The sequence below is a fragment of the Lactuca serriola genome, chromosome 1 (assembly GCF_051521515.1).
Source record: "Lactuca serriola cultivar US96UC23 chromosome 1, Lser_US96UC23_V15, whole genome shotgun sequence".
NCBI classification, from domain to species: Eukaryota; Viridiplantae; Streptophyta; class Magnoliopsida; order Asterales; family Asteraceae; genus Lactuca; species Lactuca serriola.
In genome coordinates this window covers 20,463,260-20,469,729 of record NC_136408.1, presented here as the reverse complement: position 1 = coordinate 20,469,729, position 6,470 = coordinate 20,463,260, and the positions used below count along the sequence as shown (strand labels likewise).

Below are 6,470 nucleotides of genomic sequence, written 5' to 3'. Positions count from 1 at the left end.
TTTGAAACACCGAATTCAGATTTATCAGGAATATCTCAAAGTATCGCCATGGACTAAAAAATCATCCATAAAGACTTGAACAAAATTTTCAAACATGTCCGAGAAAGTAGACATCATGCACCTTTGGAATGTAGCAAAGGCATTACATAAACCAAAACGTATATGTCTAAAAGTGGAGGTACTAAATGGACGGGTGAAACTAGTCTTGTATTGATCTTCAGGTGCAATAGAATTTTGATTATATCTAGAGTAACCATCCAAAAAACAATAAAACGACTTACCATCAAAACACATATCAACAAAAGGATATGCTACAAAGAGTTTGGTGAGTAATCCTTAATGATGATACACATAATAATTATGACTTATAAATACACCAATCGCCAGGTGTATAGTTACTTGAAATTCATTTACCAATTAAGTTTCACAATTTCTTGTTATTTAACTCATCGTACTCTCTTTCTACACTTAATGTCTTTCTCTTTCTTTCTCTCTACTCTCTCTATATTTATTCTCTTTCTTTATCTTTAATCTCTTTATACTCTCTCTCTCTCTCTCTCTCTCTCTCTCTTTCTCTTTCTCTCTCTCTCTCTCTCTCTTATATATGTATCTGTCTATACTCGTACTTTCTCTTTATAATCATTAATATTTTATCTCTCTCTCCCTCTTTATATAATTATACTCTCAATATCTCTATTGCTCTATACTCACACTATTCATCCTCTCTCTATATGTATCTTTATACTCTTTCTTTCTTTCTTTCTCTTTCTCTCTCTCTCTCTACATATATATATATACACTTATTTATCTATACTCTATACTTACACTTTCTATTTACACTTGTAAACTCTCTTTACTCTCATACTCTTTCTATTTCTTTAAATATCAGTTATACTAACTCATCAATTTGTATAACAATACTCTAATTTATTTCTTAGTAATACTCGCTCCTTAACTCCGTTAGTAATATACAACTATATATCTCAACCGTAGTCACTCATTAATGCTTTTTTTAATACTCTATTTTATATTTCGACTAAAATTGTTATGAATATATTATACTTCACTATGTATCTCCATTATACTTGTCTATTTACTAAAATAATATATAATAACGTATTATAATTCTCAATTACTCTATTTAATGACTCGTATAACATTTGGCAACTATAATTCTCAATTATACCAATTACTCAACTCATATGATATTAATAAATAACAATTCAGATGTAATACTTTACTCTGAACATACACAATAATTATCACATATCTAGATAGTAATTATCACTACTAGAAAAAAGGCCTTTTACGACGCTCATTGCGCGTCGTAAAACGCTCAGACGACGCGCAAATGCGTGTCAAGGAAGGCCCTGTCATAAAGAGAGACGACGCGCATTTACGACGCGCATTTATGACGCGCATTTACGACGCGCGGTTACGACACGCAATGCGTATCAAGGAAGGCCCTGTCATAAAGGAAGACGATACGCATTCGCGTGTCGTAACCTTACGACGCACGTGTTAATGACACGCAATGCGTATCAAGAAAGCCTCTGTCAAGAAAGGCCATGTCATAAATGAAGATGACACACATTTTTGCGTATCATAATTATAAATGTTTTAAAAAAAAATATTCTTTATAGATTTACTAATTTTCAAATTAAATTTGTATTTAATGTTTCATAATAGAAAATAAAATATCATATACAAAAAATAGAATCCATTGCATAAATTTAATGTCATACAATTCTATTTCTTACAATATATAAATTTGCATCTAATCTACATGTACATCAAATTCCAACTAAGTAAAGTTGCATCTTGCCTTTATATTCAAGTGGCTTCATATTCCTTTCTTCCATCAACTTTACCTGATGCACAAAATACATAGAAACAAAAAAAAACATTGTATAGGAAGGGGTAATCAGAATCCTTTGTATCTCCATTTCTTTCTTTAATAACTCAGGACTAAGTCTCAATTGTTTGTAAACCTAGATTGAATATAATGAAAAAATGAGAACCAAGTATTTGAGAAACTTTTTTGGGCAAAAAGAAGCAGAAAACCTTTATGGAACATTAAATGTGACTTACATCTAGCTCTTCAAGCACTTTTTGGCATTGTACTTTGTTTGAACCAGATGTTGCAGCAACAAAGTAAGCTAATCTTGGATAATTAAAATCACCCATATGCTGCAGAATATAAACAATTCAACCAAAAATGAAAACAAAGAAAGAAAAAAAGTTAATTCAAACATTAAAGCAAATATTTAAAAGTAATAATAACAATAATATAAATATTAAAAAAAAACTTATAACATTTCAAAATGGTTACCCTTGTATGGCCACTATATTCTAAATTGTCATCCACAATCCATTTCCCATTCATTAATCTGTAACAAAATTTAAAAAATAAAAATAAAAAGTAGCTACCCATATTCACGATACTCTTACTTATTGAAATCGACAACAGTTCTTCTATAGAAACATCCTTCTTGTTCTCCTTTCATGTGTTATGTTGGAATTTAAATTCTAGATATTTTGTCACCAATCTTTCTATCATAACATAATCAATGTACTCATATTCTAGTAGCAATATTGAAATTTTAATTCTAGATATTCTGCAAAAACTCATTTTTGTCTCTTAGTACCCTGCAAAAAAAGGAATAAGTTATTCTGTCAAAAAGGAAAATCAAGAATTAAAGATACATTGAAGTGAAAGTCAATTAGTCAAACCTTTTGAAGTTTTTGCAAAACAGAATCTTCAAATGCCTCACCAACAACCTCTTCTTCATTTACATGTTGTTGACCATCAGAATACTTCACAGGCTCACAATTAGTTACTGTTGGTTGAATTCGTATAACCAATAAACAATTTGAACAAGTGCATACCAGTTCATAAGGGAGATTTTTTCTTATGTACTCATCTGAATCTTCCTCCCACTCCATAATATCCTACTCCTAAAGAAGAAATTATTTCAATGTAAACATTACTTACTTGCAGTTAGGATTTTGATGCAAATGCATTTTCAATTAACAACCATCATAATACTTATAATAATAACAAACAAAAATAATAAAGCAATAACTATCAAACCTTTTCATTCATTACTATTGCTGGAAAAATTGCAGACTACAACAAAGATGAAAAGTGGTGAAACAAGTCTCCATCCCTGTTTCCAGATGATTATAATTCATTTATAAGAAGGAATAGAATGAAAACTCACTGGGGCTATTTCTAGAAGTCGAGATATAACATCAAAAGCTAAAGACATAACCCTTTCTCCCAAATTATCCCGCTTCTGTATAAAACACATATTAAATCATGCCACTACTATATTAAAGGCTAAAGATAAAGTTAGAAGTAGAGATATCAATAAAAAGTCACCAACACTTTAATAAAGGCTATGATTTAAAATAACATTTTGATAAAGTTAGAAGTAAAAAATGTTGCTTGGTTGATAAACTGGAAAGGAAAAAACCATTAACGAAGGAATGTCATTCCATACCATATGAGACCCTTATTTTTTTCATTCCATCTCTTCAAGGAATGACAGTTACCATTTTACCCTTAATCCACTTGGAAGCCAAACACGCGAGGGCTGGTTCGGATTCGGCGTCACGGCGCTGCGATTTCGTTCCAGACCCGGTCAACAGTAGCTCCAGCAAGATCTTGAGTCATACCCTGAACTTGACTAGTAATTTTTTGGCGAGTAGAAGTCAACTCCTTAATACCAGCATGTAATTGCATAAGCTCAGCACACATAGCTTCTACTCCATGAAGCTGAAGGAAAAATCATATGAATTTTTTTATAATCATATATGTAAATGAATTTGATAATCAGGTTTGCGTAGCAATAAACAAATAGTCAATCGGATGAAATAGATCTGTGTTAACGAACATATTTGAACTCTATGTGACATTTATCGAATATAAATCCACTTTTTCTCAAATTTATTTAAGCCTTAATTTAACGATTTAAGGCTTTGTTTTGATTTTTTTTTTCTTAAAAATTCTTATCTCAATCTACAACTGTGAGACATAATCCTTCCATTGCGATTTAACTAAAATTCAATTAACTAAGTAAACCACATCCATTAATTAAACACAAAACAAATAGATCAGACCAACTGAAGCTGAAATTGGATAACACTAACGATATTAAATAGGGCTAGAATGTGAGAAATTAGAAGATCTGAACAACACAAAATGAAAGAAGGGATAAGAGATTACCAGTAGAAATGAGAAATTAGAAGATCCGAACAGAGAAATCTTTAAATTTGATCATTTATAACTAAAAAAAATTGAAATATCACAGGTGAAATTAGATGTAAAACACATACCTTGTGCTCCAATTCTGTAATGTAACGCATTTTCCTCTCTTTTGATCTTGCAGCAGATTGTCGATTTGCCAAAATCCTAAAACATATCACATAAAAAATATATTTGTTTATTCAAATATCAAAATAAATATTCAGATTTCTCCAATTATAATGTAAATATTAATGAATTTGAAAAAAGCTACATACCTTTTGGCTCGTTTGGGATCAGATAAAGCAATCTCTGCAAGTTTCTCATTAGCCATGATTTTCTTGAGCTCAGCCCCTGTAAACTCACCATTTCCAAACTCCAAACTAAACGTATTTGTATTTGAATTTGAGTCGATTGAATTATTTGGGGATAATTGACCAATATGCCCTCCAGGAGAAGGAGGAAGCTTAGGTGATTCATCAGCAAAGTTCATCCTCCCCATAAAACTATCCATTGACACACTTCTATAATGCCTTGTTGTTGGAGCAATGTCTCCACCTGCACTCCGTTTAATCCCTTTATCATTAACACTACTTGTAGCTTCATTATCACTGCTATCACCTCCATTTGTTTTTGTTCCACTAGCTCGACTATCTAAATCTTCACGATTCTCAGTTCCTTGTTTATCGTCAGTTCCAAAAGAGTTTAATGTGTCAAGATTTTCAAGATTCATATAAGCAGAAAACAAATCGTCAACAACTTCCCCTTCGGAGGCTCTTTTAGTTGCTCAGGTATGCCAGCTTTATCCCAATGCAATACCTAGTATGCTAGTTTCCTGTTTTTTCAGAGTCTATACCAACTGGTGTTTGCCAAACCCTGTCATGCTATGCCCAATTGAACAGGATGATCTTGGATTTAACATGTGGGACCCACGTAAATGGTTCGGTGATCGAACCCATCTCATGCCCATCATCATTCCTGCATACCCATGCATGAACTCTAGTTACAATGTTTCCCACCCTGGTTTAGGCCCAAGGGCAACTGCCACCATGGAACTTGCCTTACCCTAAATATATATATATATATATATATATATATATATATATATATATATATATATATATATATATATTAAAGTAATTATGGCTGAAATAAAATAAACCAAAATGAAAAAAATTACTAAATCTTACTTGCATAAATACACTTCCGTTTGTTACCAAAGGATGATTGTGCAAATCAATAGCTGGTGGAAGCACTAATAAATCGGGAATCATGTCATCCTTCTCGACCTATAAAGATTATTATAACTAAAATCAGAAAAATAAAAAAGATAAATTAAATAGGGTACCATAATGTATATTAATGTTACCATATTATCTTTGCTTAATTCAGACACAGCAGTTTCAACATCCAATTTCAGAGTATTGACACGAACATAGCGAGGTTTTTTAACATCTGCTACATAAATGATAAATCATAGATCTCGTTTAATAAATATGGTTGTGTAAATTATAAATAATAAAGTGGAATGTTATTGGTATAACAAACCGGGAATCTTATATTGGGACATTAAATCTTCTATACGTTTTGCTCCCTTCTTTAATAAGATCTTTGCAAGAGCTGACTGTAGTTGACTTTTCCTCAAAATAAGGTACTTTTCTGGATCTCCTGTTAGAGATGAATCCTATGAAGAAATGTTAAAATTATGTATATGATTAATTTAAAGAAAATATTATATGATGTGGCATCCTAGAAAGTGAAGATACCTGTCCGAAAAGAATGTCATAGGTGATTATGTACATTAATTCCACTTGCCTCTGTTACAAAACGAATAACAGAAGCAATAAATTTCAAATAAATAGTAACGGGAGATTAAAAAAAATAATAACATTCGAATATATATGGTGAGTATGGAATGAAGATCAGGTATCAAATATGTTTTTTGAGGTATTACTTACCTTCCATTTGCTGTATAATACATTAGCAATCTCCAATACATCCTTGATGATTGGAAGATCTGTGAATAGAGAAACAAGAGATGAAATCAATATGAAATTAGAAAAAATCATTAAACAAAGAAATTAGAAGAAAGAAATTAGAGAAGGATGCGATAGGAGGAGGATTCCCCAATTTGTAATCGTGTTTTAAACAAAGAAGCACAACCCATAAGATGAGTTGATGAGGAAGCATTTTTGTTATCGCTTTTTCTAATCAAATATGA

General features: G+C 31.4%; 1 long non-coding RNA gene and 1 pseudogene across 1 annotated transcript; both read right to left on the bottom strand.

The window, feature by feature from the left end:
- Positions 1 to 2,772: 2,772 nt before the first annotated feature.
- Positions 2,773 to 3,343, bottom strand: LOC145067720 (uncharacterized). Its single transcript, XR_013688873.1, has 3 exons — positions 3,225 to 3,343; positions 3,095 to 3,130; positions 2,773 to 2,958 (listed from the first exon to the last, which is right to left on the bottom strand). It is a non-coding gene; the product is annotated as an uncharacterized LOC145067720 (long non-coding RNA).
- A 258-nt stretch (positions 3,344 to 3,601) lies between these two features.
- LOC145052291 (bZIP transcription factor 29 pseudogene) lies at positions 3,602 to 4,982 on the bottom strand (annotated as a pseudogene).
- Positions 4,983 to 6,470: the final 1,488 nt, after the last annotated feature.